Source organism: Manacus candei, unplaced genomic scaffold (assembly GCF_025592945.1).
Source record: "Manacus candei isolate 608988 ecotype Guabito, Panama unplaced genomic scaffold, ASM2559294v1 h1tg000014l, whole genome shotgun sequence".
NCBI classification, from domain to species: domain Eukaryota; kingdom Metazoa; phylum Chordata; class Aves; order Passeriformes; family Pipridae; genus Manacus; species Manacus candei.
The window spans coordinates 56,179,091-56,197,183 of NW_026138062.1; the positions used below are offsets into that span (position 1 = coordinate 56,179,091).

General features: G+C 40.1%; 1 protein-coding gene across 2 annotated transcripts in view; it reads left to right on the plus strand.

The window, feature by feature from the left end:
- The window catches only part of GSK3B (glycogen synthase kinase 3 beta), a 152,935-nt gene that overhangs the window by 63,487 nt on the left and 71,355 nt on the right, over positions 1 to 18,093 (plus strand). The gene's annotated exons all lie outside the window — the stretch shown is intronic.

Genomic DNA, 18,093 nt, shown 5'->3' on the forward strand with positions numbered 1-18,093 from the left:
TCTGAACTAAGGAGTGCACTTCCTTTGTTAATTTAATCTCTGTGTGAGCTAGCTGAGTTCTCTCATATCTTCACCTAAGGATCATTGAATATTCAAACATTAATATATAAGGCCTTATCTCAAAAGAATGTTTTTATTTACCCTATCTCAGTTGAGTTGTAAGCACCCATGGGATAAAAAGTCACAAAGGAAAGACATGGGAATGAGAATTAATAACATTTAAGCACCTTTCTTTTAAGTCTTTGAGGGCTTGCACATCATAGCTCCCTTTAAGATCTGAGGAACAGTGAACCATTGTTCATGAGACCATCATGGAGGTGTCACTGTTTAAAGGATGCCTTAATTTTATTGTTAAATAGCTAGAAAGAGCACCCAGAACAACAGATCTGTCTTCTGGCTAATGAGATGGCTTGTGTTTGTATTACAAGTAGGAATAAAAGGCTGAAAATATTTTCCAGTGATTAGCAAATATTGTGAACTTTTGTAACACTATCAGTAGACAGATGATTGAGCCTGATCAAAACTGTCCTTCTCCTCCTAGCTGTTGTCATCTGAGGGTATGCAGTCCCTCTTAAAGACTAGGGCTATCAGATAGGATTTCCAGAATGGCAGATGCCTGGGCATGTGTTCAGGATGTTTTTCCATCTTTTAAACAGCTGGAGGGCTATGTTCAGGGTTTTTTTTTTCTAGTCTATGCTTTAACTCCTGTACAGTGGCCAGATTTGTAGCTCTGGTCCAGCTTATCTTAACCGATTATCAGAGACACTTACCCAGATAATAGCTTTTCTTACAGCAGGACTTGATCCGTCTGTCTCCTGAATGCTTATTGGAGCCAGTTCTGTCATTGGGCTGTAATTGCAGTTGCAACGCCTCTCTGTTCATAGCACACCGAAAAGTCTGGGTAGGTATCTGAGTTCTCACTCACAACCTTGTATTTAATTCCATTTTCCAATTTTCTCAAACACTTGAGTTTTCATAATGAGTAAAAAATCTGTTTACCCTTGCTTTTGGCAGTCTGTGAAGAAAGCACTGTACTGTTCATTATGTCAGCTGAAACCTCCCTGGACATGCTTCTGTGGCCTAGAAGAGATCTAAGAGCATTAAGAAGCATTTTTTTCACTTTATATTATTTTTAAAGTCTATATAAATAAAATTATTTGTAATTATGGCTGTGCCTGCAGATGTTTTCAAATCTGACAACTGAATTGGATGCGTAATAGCTCTTAGTGCAAAACTGGTCTTTAGTTGGGCACGTGGAGATGAAGTGGAGTTTGTACTAAGGGCATTGATTTCAATTCTCTCATTATTAGCTGGGGAGTTGGACTGAAAATTAATGTCCAGGGAATGCAGCATCATGCAACTGCAGTTGGCCTAGGGAAGAGGAAGTGCTCATCATCTGGAGACGTGGCTCTGTGTGTGTGTGTAGAAACGTGTTTCTTACATGTTAGTAAGGATAAGGATGTGTTCTTTGAAAAGGGAGGAGTCAAAAGAGCTCTGGAGGGGTTTTTTGCCCTTACCCTGTGGATGTTAGTGTGAGGGCTTTGTATGGATACATGTCACAGTTCAAGTGGTGCATTTATTTTGAATTTTGAGCTTTTCTTTTTCCATGAGTTTTTCTGTGGCACTCCCTGGACTAGGACCAAAGATAGGATTTTAAAACAAAATATGTCTTTTGTCAATTTTCTCTCTTCATGTTCGCTTCTAGTATATAACTTGAGACTAAAATTAAACCTGTCCTGTGTGAATCTACTGACCAACAAAAAGAACTGTAAGATACCTTAAATTAATAAAAAGTCTTTTTTCCCTACTGGTCCAGATAATTCATATAGCTGCTCTAATAAAATTTAGGAATATATGTATATATATATATATTCCTAAGTTATCTGGGGACTATTTTTTGAGATAGGAGTTAAATGGATGCTATCTGAAATAATGACATTCAAAGTGGAGATTACAGTTTCAAAGAATTCCAAACCCTTTAAGGTGTGGAAGTGTGTAGTTCAAAGCATATAAAATAGTTGTAATTCTGTCACATACTGACCACATACTGTAACTCTGAGAGTGTACTTGAACATGTTGCAGAATTCCTGATAGTAGTCAAATTAAGTTCCAATTTTAAAAGATAATTTCCTTTCCTTTGACTTTTTAACTATGCTGCCTCTAAGTACCTGAGAAGGACTGGCATACAAAACCAGTAGTTCTGCATGCAGCAGGGATAACTTCTTTATTTTACGTTTGTAAATCAGAGTTTTTCTTCTGGGTCACACCTTCTACTTAGAGGGAGCCTTGTTTATGGCATGGATTTGTAGGTCTGTGTAATGTGTAATGAAGGTAAAAGCTTAAGTCTTCCATTACCATTACCATGGAGACCATATATCTTTGCATCTCCTGAGACTGGCAGATTACAGGCTGATGGAGCAGATTTGGTTTTACTGGTTCTTATTTTAAAATATTTAATGGCTGACACTCTTAGTGTGGCAATGGAGTAGACTTTCTAAGTGTGCAACTAGATAGAAGTGGAGAATCGAGAGCAGCTCTTTGTTAGGTAAATGCAGTCTGAACTTGGTCATTTAAAAAAGTCACAGTAAAATTCCTGAAGTCCTTCTGAAGCTCAGGGATTTAATGGTCCACCATGCATGAGGTTGTATGTAAATTCTAGGCTAGATTTGTTTTTTTCATATCTTGTAGTTGTAGCTGAACAGGCAGAGAGTAGGCACATCTTGGGAGCTAGGTAATGCAGCTGCCATATAGAGCTTGGATATTAAAGAGGATATTGGGTGGAAAGGGTGTCCCAGGAGGAACTTTCTACTCCTGTCTCCCAGTTAGAGAAAAGAGTATTGTGTAGAGTATAAATAGAAGAGTAACTGCTGCTTGATGGGATAAAAATGGTGCTTTTTTTGAGACTATTTGGATATTTGGTGCATGCAGTTACTTCAGGGCTCTTTGTTGTACTGTTGTGTATTCTCTTTTGCAAGTCTCACAGCATGAGATGTCCTGCCTGGCTATGGAAGATTTAGCATAAACAGTTTTTACATCTAGCAACATTACATACCTGTGGCTCTCACTGCTTACCTCATTCTTGATTGGTTAAATTATCTTTGGTGCAATGTGCCATTCTTAGAGCGTGATTGGAATATATTGTCAAATAATTTGTCTTCAGTTTTTGCCAGTGAACACAGATTGTTTTGTCTTTAAAATACATGGCTGCTAAACCAGGCGGTAGCAGACTCTGTGTCCTTTCTGAACTCAGTATTTGTTATTCAAATATTCTGCTGCCACAGCTCTATACACTTGAGGGGAAAGAAGGGCTAACTGATGAAATGCTAGTCACAGAAAGGACAGAAGAGATCCACCTGCTGCTCAACAGAGGCTTCCTGAAGCAAAGAGATCTTTTCATTCATATGTCACCAAGACAGCTGTGCTGTGCCCTCCGGCACTGTCTTGTAGTTCAGCCCTTTTGGTTTTGTTTAAAACCTTGTAATTGAGCTGGCTTTTTTTTTTAATTTATGACTCTTCCTTGAGGAGGGGTGACTCAAATTCAGCAAACAAAATGAGGAAGGTTTAAGTAAATGTGAAAATGGGAATAATTTTTGTTCTTCAGTTGTTTTCTTGAGTAGACCTGACATTTTATAACCAAATAGCATGCTCCTTCTGGGAGTTATTCAAAACTTTGAAAGCCATGTAATTGATGATTGTTTTCTTTTGTGCCGAAGGCAGTATGTGCTCTGCCCATTGCTTCTTGGAAAAGTAGTACCAAGACATGGGAAAGTAATAAAAGGAAGCTCTTTTAAATGTTTTGTCAAGCATCTAAAGTGCAGAGACAGGGGCATTTCAGACTGTTGGGCATATTCTAGAATTAGCAATGCTGCCGGTTTTTCCTGTGACTTAGATACTTCCTGGTCCCTGGGATAACTGAGGAGGTGAGATGTTTGTGACCAACAAGGTTATTTTTAGCCTACACGATGCAAGGAATTATTTTTCTGCTACTTTACTTCACATGGTTTTGAGGAAAGCCTGTTTCGGCTTTTTGTTCCACTTTGTTTTTTCCATCACATCTTCTGTCTGCATTATGCAGTGAAATTTGGCATAGGGCACGAAGATTAAATTTAAAGGATAATGTGGACTGAGGTTTTGTTGGATGACCAAACAGTCCTGTATGATCTACTTCAGGAAATAAAACCAAATCTGATTTTAATTTGAGTGGCTTTCTAAGAGTTGTATCATGTAATAACCCAAAATAAGGAATATTTTTGGAAAGGTAATGAGAAACTTATTCCATTAAGGAAAATTCTAATTACAGTCCTTGATGCTTTGGTGCTGTGTTGGCGCTTGTTTTAAAATATAACAAGTGATGTCAAAAAAGTGGTTGTCATGCATTTGCAATGTTTTTTTGGCCAGGAGCAAGGAAAGGACTCACTCTTCTTCAGGGTAAAATGTGAGGTGTGATGTTTATCATATTTTTAAATATATGTTACAAACTTTTAACTAAGGAGAACCAGTCAGCACTCTTCAGGGTGGGTTTTTGTTTATGTAGTGCCTAATATAGTGGGATGAGTAATGGAGGCTCTTATATGTGTCATGATGCAAATAACCAGACTATGTGCATCTGTATCTATGTTCTGTAGTTATTCTAAGATTTAAAGACAACTCTAATTGTTACAGATCCAACAAAGGTGCTCATTTCACTTCTTCGTTTGTGCTGTTCCTTTGAAAGCCCAGCCATGGTGATTAAACTGCATCGTTTCTGAGCTAACTAGTCAAAATACAAACATCCAGTCTGAATCATTGACTGCATATGGAAAACAACAACTGAATCTCTTTGGGGTTTGGGTTTTTTTTAATTCAAAAAGCACTCTGTCACAGAAAGCTAGAGTGTATTTTCCTCCTTGTTCCCCCCCAAGCTTTATCAAATGATGAAGACAGAATATGTAACTTAACATCTTTTAAAGATTCATCCACTTATGTTTCTTCATTCAGGGATTCGTCCAAGGATCTGCTTATCAGACTGAGTTTGCAAACCCTTTTGTATTCATCTTACTTTAATCACACCAGCCACGAGTCATAAAGGTTGTACCAAGTTTTTTGGGCTTGAAAACAGGCATTTCATTTATACCAGATGAGTATAACAGTGCAAGCATGTCGATTGATTATAAATAAAATAATTTGTTGCAGTGTACTTAGTCCGTGAAATGGGACACTGTAACTTAGATATCTGAGTGTTGAGGTGGGACATGCACATTTCTTGCTGTGCTGCCCACCAGTTGCATTGATCTGCTGCAAGTGGACAGAATAAGATTTTTTTCCCTTCTTCTCCCCCCCCCCCCCCCCTTTTTAAGTAGAAGTTCGTAGTGAATGTTGATGTTGCCTGTGGGCACTTTAGTGGGAAAGTTCAGGTTTGCTGTTCAGTAATAGAGGAAACGTTACAGATGTGTTGCTTACTAACATGGGAATTAGTAGTAAGTGTACAAGTGTGAAAATGAGGACTTTGCAGTTTGCTGCTCCAAAAGGTCATGCATGGGCTAGGGAACATTAGGAGGATTTAATTCAGTGTCTTGCTTGGATAGACTTGCATTTTCTCATGTTGAGCAACTTTGTAAGCCCATTTCAGATGAAGTCTGGCAGGGAGTAACAGGATGTAGAACTGGAGATCTAAGGTGAGCACAGATTTCTGAAGAATTTTTAAGAATGAGGATAAATACTTTTTTCTTTGTGGTGCTCTGCTGAACATACTTTATAAATAGTGAGCAATTCTGAGTTATAAAATTAGAAGGTGGTAAGAGCTGATAATTTTTAGTCGAGGCAATAATATTAGGAGCTCTATAGTTTTTAAAAAATTGGTGTTATATTCTTTCTAGGTTAAATTCTTCTGTTAGTGCAACATCATAGTAACTTGTACTAGAATTGCCTGTCTGAGGCCTGAGCTTCCTTGATTATACTGGGTTTATTAACTCTATCTATTTGTCATTTAAATACCTGCAAAAGCAGCAGCATGAAAACATATGAAGTACAAATGCTCTTCCCCCCAGTGTGTTGGAAACCACAGCAGATGATTGGAGTCAGTGTTTGAAGAGCCAGAGCAAATACTCAAGAACTTGGTACAATGCACACTTCTTTTTTTTTTCACTATGTCAACATAACTTGGAAAGGGCAAAAAAGGACATTGTTTGCAGGTAGTATACTGGATTTCCTGGTAGGCAATGAGTCTGTTTCTGTAGCTGCTTAACAGGCATAAAGGTTATCTACTTTCATGTAGGGCTAACAGATCTAGTAGGACAAGAAAGTAGTATGAGACATAGAAAAACTAGGGCATGTTGAGGGTTGCCTGGAGTGTTGAAGGCATAACAGAGTCAGGGTATTCATTGAACAATTTCTGTGGCAGCATGAAGGCCATCAATTAGCAGGATGGATAAACAGTGCAAGGACTCTTGTTTGGATTTAACCTGATGAATATCTCTTGGAAAGAGTCTGCCTTGCTAGTGGGAACAACCTGTTCCCAGTGCAAAAGCACAGAGCTCTGTGCAGGTGGTAGTAGAAAGTCCTTTCCTGGTGGAGCACCGAGCTGTGGCATCCTGTCCTACTGGCTCATCTGCATGGATCTGCTTGCAGGTAGTAGTTCTGTAGGGGACTTCTTGAGTAGATAATGAACTTTAAAAAGATAAATTTTTCTGAAACCCTTCTGAATTCGGCTGTCCAACTAAACACTGTAGAAAGTTTTAATTGATTCACCTTTAAAATTTATTTGAATTATCCTGAGCGTAAATATAGCTCAAGATACGGTGATTCTGTCTTAACCTAACCTTGTGTGCAGACTGTGTAGGGAGTGATACTGCTTTGCTTCCATAAGTGAGGCAGGCAGTACCACATCTTCAGCAGGCAATAATCTTCCTTATTTCATACTGTTGTGATTTTGAATGCAAAAGGGTCTCAGCACCCTTTGTATAACATTTGATTTGAAGAAAATGTGGAAAAGAAATTTTCACTGGTCAGGAGTGGCGCAAGGAAGATGAATTCACAGAATCACAAAATGGGTTAAGGTTGGAAGGGACCACAGTGGGTCATCTGGTCCAACCTCCCTGCTCAAGCAGGGTCATCCTAGAGCATATGGCACAGGATTGCATCCAGATTGTTCTTGAATATCTCCAGTGAGGGAGACTCCACACCCTCTCGGGACAATCTGTACCAATGCTCAGTCATCTGCGCAGTGAAGAAGTTCTCCCTCATGTTCAGGAGGAACTTCCTGTGCATCAGTTTCTGCGCATTGCCTCTTGTCCCATTGCTTGGCACCACCAAGAAGAGCCTGGCTCCATCCTCTGGGCACCCTCCCTTCAGATACTTAGAGATGTTTATGAGGTCCCCTCTCAGACGTCTCTTCTTGAGGCTGAACAGGCCCAGCTCCTTCAACCATTCCTTCTAAAAGAGAGGCTCTGTCCCTTAACCATCTTTGTAACCCTCTGCTGGACCTGCTCCATGTCTCTCTTGTACTCAGGAGCCCAGAACTGGACACAGCACTCCAGATATGGCCTCACTGGGACTGAGTAGAGGAGCAGGATCGTTACTCAGCTCCAGGTCATCCCCACAGCGTGTGTGTTCTGCACGATGTGTTCAGTGGGAGACCTCCTTAAACTGTGGAAAATAAGATCTTGTAATGGGAAGTATATGGCAAGGTCACTGAAAGGTTTTGCAACTTGCTTATTATTAACAGTGGATGTTTTAATGAATTAGTTTATGAGAATCTCCTTAGGTACTGTATGTTAAAGACAAAAGAATGTGTAATCCACTGAAAAGGTGGTAGGTGGTGTAGGAAACGCTTTCTGACATAATTTGTGATTGATTTGCATTGAATCTCATGTTCTACAAATGCATTTTTGAAAACAACTTTTAAGTTCAGTAAAGAGAGCTTGAATGTCCATATCTTTGAGTTTTAGGTGACTAGGAATGAAGCTTTTTTGAGCCTTCTTGGCAAGGTGAATGGCTGCTGACAAACTGTTGGATGATGTGGTCATCAATCAAAGATGATTAGTCTGATCAAGTCATCTTTGTTCCCTCAGTTCCTTGTTTTTATGAGTTCTCTTCTGTTTACTTGTTACAGGGTTATGTGCAAGTTCTTATTTTATTCTGGACGCAAAGTGAAAGCCAGGATGCTCCCAAAGCTACCCCTCTCTTATCCAGTGGCAGTGTTGCTACTGCCCAAGTTCCGAACTACAGCTTTTTGTTTTTCCTTTCCTGAGAACTTGCTGGTCTCATATCAACTCTGTAGTAGTGCCTGACAGTGAGGACAGTGAGTGGGTGCTTGAGAGTTGAAATGAGAGGAATTGCAGGCAGTAGCAAATGGGATGGCTGATGCACTTGCTGCTCCTGCCATAAAAAAAACTTCAGTGTGGTTGTGGATCAGCTCTGGAAGCAACACAATTTGCAACCTATGTGTTGAACTCGATTCCTGTGAAGTTCTCTGCTACCCAGAGAAGTTGTGGGTGCCCCATCCCTGAAAGTGTTCAAGGCTGGATTGGATGGGGCTTTGAGGAACCTGGTCTAGTGGATAGTGTCTCTGCCCATGGTGGGGGAGTTGGACCTAGATGATCTTGAAGGTCCCTTCCAACCCAAAGCATTCTATGATTTTTGCACATACTGATGGAAGAAGGACCAGGCTTCATGGGAGTTAGCTTGCCCCTGCCTTGTGTTGGTCCGTCTGAAGCTGGTGCTTGGGAAACTAAAACTGGAAGCCCGTGAGGTGGTAGTGTAGCCTTTTGAAATTTTCTGAAAGTGTGCCACTTGAAATTCATGGTACTCACTTGACATATGAAATAATTTCTTTCTGCATCATTCTTTCTTTTGGAGATCTCTGTTCCTTTTTAGTGTGACTAAGTGGTGAATCTAACCATAGTACAGTGTCTGCTTTTAAAGTTGTCATTAAAAACCACACCTTGTTATGCAAACAGTTGCTAAAACTTGCTCTTCTCTGCACTCTTTCTTTTGGGGCAATTTAGGCTATAAGTGAATGTGAAGATTTCCTAATCATTTCATTACTGTGACACCCTTTTGCCTAAGGAAATGATTTCTCGAAAAATGGGACAGTGTTTGAAAAGCGCTAGCGCTGACTAAGAAAAAAACCCTCGAGCAAGAAGTCTGATAACCTGTTTTATCAAACTTGGAATGCTAATTCTTCTAGTAACTTATAGTGCATTTGTACTTTGACGTAGTTGGCTTTCCCTTTCTAAGTGTATGATAGATTGCTTGTGTCTAACAAAGGTCAGCTGGTGAAATTATTGTGCAGCTCTGGGAAGAATGTGCTGCTGTCTTTTAATATGAAGACAGTGTTTGGGGAAGCTTGATTTTTTTTTTTTTTTAATATATAAAACTGAATGAGTGTTAGTTGTTCTTACACAGGTGTGGCTATTATCTGAAATTTGGTAGAGTAGTTTTTATCTTAGACCTGGTATTCACATGTTGTGGTTTTATTAGTTACAGTGGTAGCTAATACATTCTGCTATCTGCTCATGACAGCCTTGCCAAACCAGGGGGTGGGGAATCCAATATGGATTTAGGGAGAAAGGCTTATTGTATATGTGTATAACGTAAGGAGTATAAGTTCCAATTTTAACTTTACTGCTGGAGTTGAACCAATTTCTTCTCCCATTCCCCCACCCTCAGAGGAGGAGCTGCCCTGTCTTCCTCTGAATTCGGCAGGGAATGCTTAACCTTTTAAAAGCTTAGTTATCTGGGAGCTCATTATTAAGACTTGTACTTACTGAAAATTTAATTCTGCTTGGCAAATAATCATCTGCAGGCAGCTAATTCCACTTACCAGTTCCAATCCCCTTTTGCTCTCTGCTAAGTCTTCACCTGTCATTTTCCTTTCTTGTGTCCTCCTAATTTGAATATTGCCTCTTAGGTCTGAGGGAGTCATTTAGATTGAAATAAAAGCCCCTCATGACTTGTAACATCAGGCGTCTTCATGTCACGTAGAAATAGTCCTGAGACAAAGGAAAAATAAACATCGGAAGCAACCTGTTCCCTAAATAAATATTTTTTTTGAGGGGGAGGAGGAATTATTTTTGTTTATCAAGTCCTTTGGAATCTGTTTGTACGAAACATCTGCTACATCATATGTAAGAAGAGAAGGTCAAGAGTAATAAAACATTTCATTAATGTTTAATAACATAGTGATTAGGAACCCAGCAAATGACTTATGCCCGTGGGAGATTGGAACTTATTTGATTAATAGATTAATTGCAACCTGTTCTGGTTGTGATTGCAGGTGTAAGGTTCCACGGATGTTGCAAAGTCCCTGAGGACTGATGTTACAGGCACTTCTAGACTTACTTTCTTTTTCTTCGTTGAAGAGTTGAAAATCAAAACATGAGGAAAAAAGTCTGACTGCTGTTTTTATGTAAGGAAAATGATTTTTACTGTGAGAGAGATCCTCTGTACTACCACTGAAAAAGAACGGCTATTATCTCTGGAAACATAGGGGTGCCTTTTAGAAAATACTTCTCCATTCAATTATTCTCCTTCCTGCACTTTATTTCAATCTTATATAATGGATTTGAACAATCTCTCGAGTTCAGACCCAGCTCTGTTTTTCTCACTTTTGTCTTGGGTGCACTGCAATTCCTCCTGCATTTGGACTTGCTGCTGGCAGAGTACAGTAGGTGCTGTAGAACGGAAGCATAAAACTGAGCTGTTCATCAGGTCACAATATTTGAAACAACCACTTGAAAATGATTTAGTGAATTTCAGGTTGTGGTCTCAAAGTGACATGATGCTGGAAATCAGTTTGCCTTCCAAGTTTAGTCTTGAGCTTCCAAATCTGGCAGGAACTTAGAGATGGCTTTAAGTCTCAGAGAGGCTCTTAAACTCTTTCATTCAAAGAGGCAACAATGAGCTAACGAAGATACTGTTTTCCACCCTTCAATTGACTGCTGAGATACAGGAAGGATATGAAAGAAAAGTCAGATTTTTTTCTTCTGTTCTCCTGGAAGAGATCAAGACTTGTTTTATCACTTAAGAACACAAATAAGCCATTTCTGTCTCCAGTTATAGGAAACGATGTGTAATAGTTGTATGAAGGTCAGGTTTTCTGCTTAGGGACTGTGTTCTGCATCAGGAAGAGCAGGCTGAAGATGACATAATATGGCATTTGCCATTGCTGACTGCCTAGGGGAAGAGTTAGAAAGTTCAAAGCACATGGTCCCTTTGTGAGAATGGATGTAATGCCTGAGTTTATTGGGAGCAGTAATACCACAGAAGGAATTAATAGGGTGGAAGCAAGGTGCATGTTAGTACCCCAAATTTCCGTGCACTATGTCTTTCTGTCAGCTCACTTATTACTGCATGGTTGGGGTTCAGATCTGTCTAGTTCTTAAGAGGCTAATGAAATCTAGCCCACATTTGTGGTGCCCTTGTGACTTTTTGTTTCACTCATTGTTCTTTAGCCTTAGTTACAGGTACGTTTTTGACTCTTGCTACCCCTGTCCACTCTTTCAGTCCAGCTGCTAATAAATCACAGGTTTGCAGGTTGAGAGTGCACTGGTGGCCCCACCTACACTTGCCTGAACACTGTGCCTTCATCTTGCCCTGGCCTGGCTCCAGCCCAGCTGAGTCTGCCCACTGGCCTCTTCAGGCAGGTCCTGCCTGCTGCTGCATTCGTAGCCTACACTTTTTCCCTGATCTGTGCCTGTGCCAAGGCTGAAGGTCGCTGTGCTCAGTAATAAATTTTGGACAGAATACAGCTGACGCACACATTCTGTGCCTCTGACTCGTTCTGGGTGTTCACAGGCCAACGTATCCGAAACACTTTGCAGTGCAACCTTGCCCTGTGTCTCCATCGTTTGTTGCTTCAGGATCTTAATTACCAGATTTTTACTTGACGACAAGTAGTGGAAAGTGTGGCAGCATTGTGGAACTCAGTAGCAAGATGAAGCTAAGTTTGGAGCCTTTGGTTTCTTCTGGTTATGTAGGAAAACAGAGCATGATGCAACCACAGTTCACTGAGTTGCACGGAACTGCACACACAAGCGTTCTGTGTCTTGGACCCCCTGCCAACTTCCTCTGCTCATCCCCATCGCATGGCACAGAGCACATGCACTCACTGTTCTCATGTTGCATAGGCACTTAGTCTTTGGGTTTTCCCTTGTATGAGGATTAGGATTCCTATGAATGGCAGGCAGAAAGTGGTGTAAGGAAAAGGTGAAGGAGAAAGTGTTTAAAAAAGCAATTCTACATTTGTGCTGTAAACTGCTGATGGCTATCACCAATTTTTTGGTTTATTTCTTTAGTTTTATTTTGTTTTCCTTAGGAAGTCCCAGAATGTTAGCAATATATAAATCAGTATTTGATCTGTGTCTCTGGGACTTTTTGGATTATAAAAGTTGAAGTGCTTTTACCTTTGGTAAAACCCTCCAAGCTGCTTCTCTGTGCATGTTTGTGTTACACATGAGTAGAGGTTGAAGCAGGACAGGGTATCTGGACTTTCCAACCTGTGTGTTAGCCCTGTCCTGCTCCAAGTATTTAACAGTTGTCAATAGACTAGCACTGTCTGGGTGGTGTGTTTTGTGGCATTACAGCTTTTGATATGTCAGAGATACAGATATTTAATTCATAGTATTTGTTTTCTGGCATTGTCCTGTGTTTCTGCATTAAAGGTCATGATTGTATGAGTTTGAGGCTAACAGGTGTGCTAAAAATGGAGACCACCCCAAATTAGATCTGTTGGTGTTGTAATTATGCCATGATTGACAGGAGGGGGTGACTGGGGCTTTGTCCTAATCCACGCCTCAAATGTAAATGAGGAAGACTGTGATCTCTGTTGACATTTGTCTCTGCTTGCCTAATAAATGGACTTATCACACTAGTGATGACCAGCATGGGCAGATTCCCACACCAGGTTTCTGTAGTTAGGCCCTTTTTGCACTTCTTTTTCCTCCAGGCACTGATGTATTTTAGTGATATCTTGGGGCAAATACAGAAAGATTGGCCTTTATTCTGAAAATACCTGAATTATCATATATCTGTGAAAGGCAGTTCTGTGAAAATAATTTCTGTAATAATTCTGCTGACAGCAGGACAGTGTTAAAAGCAGCTTTGTAATTGATGCTGTTTGAAACTCATCTTTGGAGGAATGGGTCAGGCAGCTTCAGGAATTTTTAGAGAAGACGTGGTACAGCTTTTATTTTGCAGTCTGTCCCACTAAACTTAGGACAAACCACACATACTAGAATTGGAGCTTTAGTAATGACATTAGTAAAAATATGTTAAATTTTTGGCAAAATTGGGTTTTGTGGTCCCACTACCCCTTGGTAAGCTGTAAGGTGCTATTTCAAAGGTCTCCAGTTTTTTTGTTTCAGTATGTTTTACAAAACTGAGTCCAGGAGGGATGGCTTAAATGTTGTGCAAGCAGCTCTCTGTCTCTGCAAGGCATCAAGCACAGCTGTCTAGATCACATTGTAGAACCATTGTCAGCATGTGCCTACTGCCCTGTGCTTGGTGTTCTTGTAGTGGGAGATGGTCAGGATAAAGAGCTTTTTTGCTTTTTTTTCTGCTGTATGAAAAATCTCTCTAGGTTTCAGCCTCAGCCTGTTCTTGGGGCAGGCTCAGCAGTGCAGTGGGTGAAGGTGAGTGGATGTGACTGGTCATTCTGGCTGTTCGAGTGGAAGGAAGCAGGGAAAAAAAGAGCAAGCCCTGCTGCTTCGTCACTGTCTTCATGTCTCCTGCTGGAAACTAGTTTCTTCCCCAGCTTTGCCCACGGCTTTCTCCTCCTGCTCTTCACTGTGGGAAAACATTTACTGAAGGATAAGAAATGGGGTAGAATGGAGAAGATCATGGTGGAAGCAGAGGAAAGGAGGGAAGCGTAAATGTAACGTGCAAGAGGAGAAAAGAATGTGTGTACTGAGAAATTTTGATATACCTGTGCTGCTTCCATCCATGTATAATGCCACAGTTCATGCAATGACCCTCCAGTTTCTGTTTTTCCAATCTGATAGAAGAACACAAGATACTGAGCTTCATCATTTGAAGGGATTATATCAAGAAGAAAAAAAATCAGTTCAAAAAAGTGAAAAAATAAGAATTAACTTTAGTTGCTGGCCCTACTTGATTTAGGCAAGAAGACTGATGCTGAAGGTACTTGTTGAATTAGATTGGTAGCTTATCCCACTTTTCCCTCTAAAAAAATATCATCTCTAAAAAGACGAGATGTACACAATTTTATCTGTTCACAAGAACCAGATCATGTCCTTGGTGTGACACAAAGGAAAAATATAAATCTCTAATTTCATCCATTTCATCAGCACTGAACATAATTCTCAATGAACCATGTTGAGATTTTAAAATGGCAGTTCAGAAAAAAAATCAAAACCCAGCATGCCCGTTAGCTAAGAAAACTGAGGAATTACCTTCTGAACTGGATCCAGGTGATATTTCTACACTTCATTGGGTGTATAATGGTAATGTCATGCTGACATGAGCTGTACAAAACCATTCACCTTCATTTGCTCTAGTCCAGTTCAAGAAGTTACAAGTCCATAAAGCATCATCTCTGATGATCCAGTCATTTTATCCCCTGTTGTAAGAAAGGGAGGGAGAAGGAGACTAGAAGGCAAAGAGTCAGATTAGGAGTAATGAATGCAAACTGGTTTAGCTCTAGAAGTCCCTGGATGGGGAGGGAAGGGAGTGTGTGTGGCAGGGAGTGATGGTTATCTGTAATAGCAGATTACAGTAGTGAGGCAGAAATGACCTTGCTTTGGTGGTTTTGTATCAACTGCAGCATTAGCACAGCTGCAAGGGATTGGGGCTGTAACTTTGGAGAGAAGGTGTGAATCTTCATGTGTGAGCTTTATTGGCTATGCTTTGAAGTTATAAATCTGATGTCTTGGCAATCTTTAACCAAATCTTTAACCTCGATGAGTAACCAGTTTTCTTCAATAGAACGAACAGATAAGAGACAATCTGGTCTAGGAAAGTTGTCTTCATAAGTGATGAACAGGGTTTTGTTATGTGGAGTTTGCTTCAGTAGTTAGTGAAGGGCTTAAATGAGCTGATCATAAAGCAGTGTTCTGGAGTTGTGTGTCAGCAGCCCTTTGCCTTCTGGATAAAGAAATCTATTTTAGATAAAGAAATCGAACTGCAACAGAAATGCGCTGAGTAATCTGTTTATAGTCCCACTGCTTTGTGGCTCCTCAAAGGAACATGTGCTGCAGGAGCACATGTTTTGTGCGAACAGATGCCTGCTGGGTCCTCCCTTATGGCAAGACAGGCACTGAAGGGCTTTGCTTTCTTCAGTGCTTACCAGGCCTGGTACACTCGTTCAGTAAGAAAACTAAACCCCTTCCTTCATGCCAATGGGTGGGACAATAGGAAAGAATAATAACTTCCTCTGTGAGTCTTTGACTTTACATCCACGTCTCTTGGAAGACAAAAATGATGAGTTAAGGATAAGCATGAGCTTTGTTTTCATCCACCCTGAATTTTGAACACACTGTCAGCCTTTCTCATCAGCATGTTTTGAAATGGTTTTAGTTTGCGTTATCTTTAGACATCCATTTTCTCTCTTCTACTTGATGTAGGACATCTGTCTCTGTTCATTTCAGTAAAGGTTCCCTGCTTATAATCTGATATTTCCCCTTGCCCTCATGCGTTTCTGCACTGGTAGTTGATAGTCCACATTATAATGTGAAAAGGTTGTTACTTATTTAAGATGTATACGGGGCAATGCATGGTGAAGTGAGTCTACTTCAAGTATTCATCTCGGAGAAAAAATGAATTCTTTAATGCATCAGTTTGTTCCATGAATGTCAGTAGCTCTTCCCCTGCCACGTCCAATTTGAGCTTTGCAACTGTTCGAGTATTTCCAGTTTTAACTCCACCAGGGAGTGGTGATTAGAAATCAGCTTGGTTTTAAGATTACTGAGGTGACTGTTTGACTAAGATGACAGTTTAGATTTGCTTCCTTCTACCTAGTCACAGGATGCGAGATATAGGTTACTGTGTAACTGGTTTATGACTTATCCCTGATATTAGCACCTCTTGAAAAACTCTTTGTGCAGCTGCAGCAGATGGTTAGGATAAGAGCTGAAGGAGATGGATCAGAGTGGAAGGCATCAAAGTGGGCACAGACTGTGCTTGTGCTAGGATGAGATACCAGAATATAAATATGACTTGAGCCTAGTGTTAAAATAACTTTTGCTGATTTCTTTTTTCCAGTGTATCCAATCAACACGTACATACTATCTGAATAATACGAAGTGATAAACTGACTTAAGTTTATGTATGGGTATTTTAAGAAGCTACAGAGGTATTGCTAAAATAAAATTTGCGTGTTAATGCTTAGTGTATTCATTTTTCTTCCAGTAAATCGATGAGATAAAAGATTATTCCCATCTCACAGTCAGTAGGAGAAAGAGAAGAAGAAATTACTTGCTATATGTTGGCCTATGAATTGCTGGTGGAATTTGGTTGAGGTACTGGGACTTGCAGTGTTAGTAGATTCAGTCCTATAGTAACACTGCTAAGTGCCATAAAAGCCAACTGGAGAAATTAATCTTTTGTCATAATAGGTGTTCCTGTAACTGGTGAGATCTAGAGCCATCCCTACTTTGACTGGCTAGTTGAAATCTGCCCCATGTTGTAAGGCCCAGGGAGACACCACTGAGCCAGCAGTGGTTTGGACAAGACAAGAGGATGAGATCTTTCTGTTGATCTGAAATTTGAATTGTGCCATACAGCACAGGAACCCCAGCCATGACTCTCAAAATTGACTTATTTTTGATAGCATTTAATAAAGAATGAGTAAGTGGAGAATATTCAAGCTCTTGTTCCTATCAGGAGAATCCTTTTCTCTGTGAGATGTGAGGCATATTGATGAGGTTATGTGGAGAAGCCTGTATTCCTCTTTCACAAATTCACTCCATAAGATTTCAGGAGATACATGAAAGACTCAGAGGTCTCTCCTTGCTTTCCCTTACTTTCTCTCTTCATCCTTCAGGATGGAATAGGCCTGTCTTGGTATGCACCTTGCTGTCTTAGGCTTTAATCTGTTCAGAAGCCAGGCTCAGGGAAGGACTTGCTTTCTCCTTAACTGCTTGGTGGATAATTGCCAACTGATAACTGTGTGAGATTTCACTCGTGTTTGTAAAGAGCTGGCTAATACTGAAGTATTTTTTCAGTCAGCAGGAGTCAGGGCTGATAGGATTAATGACGCTGCATCCTATCTAGCACCTCTTTTTTTTTTTTTTTAAGGCTACACAGCTTAGAGAAATTAGAAGCAGAATTTGTAGCCATGTTCACATTAGAAGCTTTGAGTGGTTCTTGTGGAGTTCCTTAACAATTAATTATAGTGACAGATACTATACGTGACCCTCTGATACACAGAATCTGAAATCCTTGTTTCGACAGCAGCGCTGCACAACGTGGGTGTTAGCTTTGTGCATTCAAGTATGAAAGTATGTGGTGGCTAAAGAATTTTCTTCCCAAATATTCCTGAACTTGGCCAGCGTTAATGATGCTAGTAGGACCAGTGAATTAGTCTATTGTATTGGTTCTAGCTATTCAGGAAGCGTGATTAGCAATCCCACGAGTGGCGTAAAAAGTGGAATACCTTCTGGTTTTGAAGCTGCAGATTGTTTATTAATTGAGGAAGGAATAACAGCGATGGGTAAATGTGACCCTAGGAAAAAGGAGTATTGTAACAATATCTGTGAAGTATAACTAACATAGCTGTGCTAATTTTACTTGCTTGTTTTTGATCATACCCGCAGTTCAAAACTTCACTTGTTTTTTTCTGTTAGGCAATAAGATCCCTCATTTGTTTAGGCATCATTTATAATGGATATTGCAGTAAAAGCACAAGTTTATCATGCATGTAATGAACTGATTTTATTTTAACAGCTTTTTCAGGTTGATATAAAATGGGAAACTAACACGATTATTCTGTCTGTCTAAACCTGGTTAAACCTTGGTTGAATGAAAGTGGGAACTCTGTTGCATAAATTTCAGGTGCTTTTTGTTGGTATTACAGAGAATGGAAGAGGCAAAGATCTTTTGTTGCAAACCTGTTTTGCACTGTGGAGGACGGCAGGCATGTATGTGGAAACGTTACGT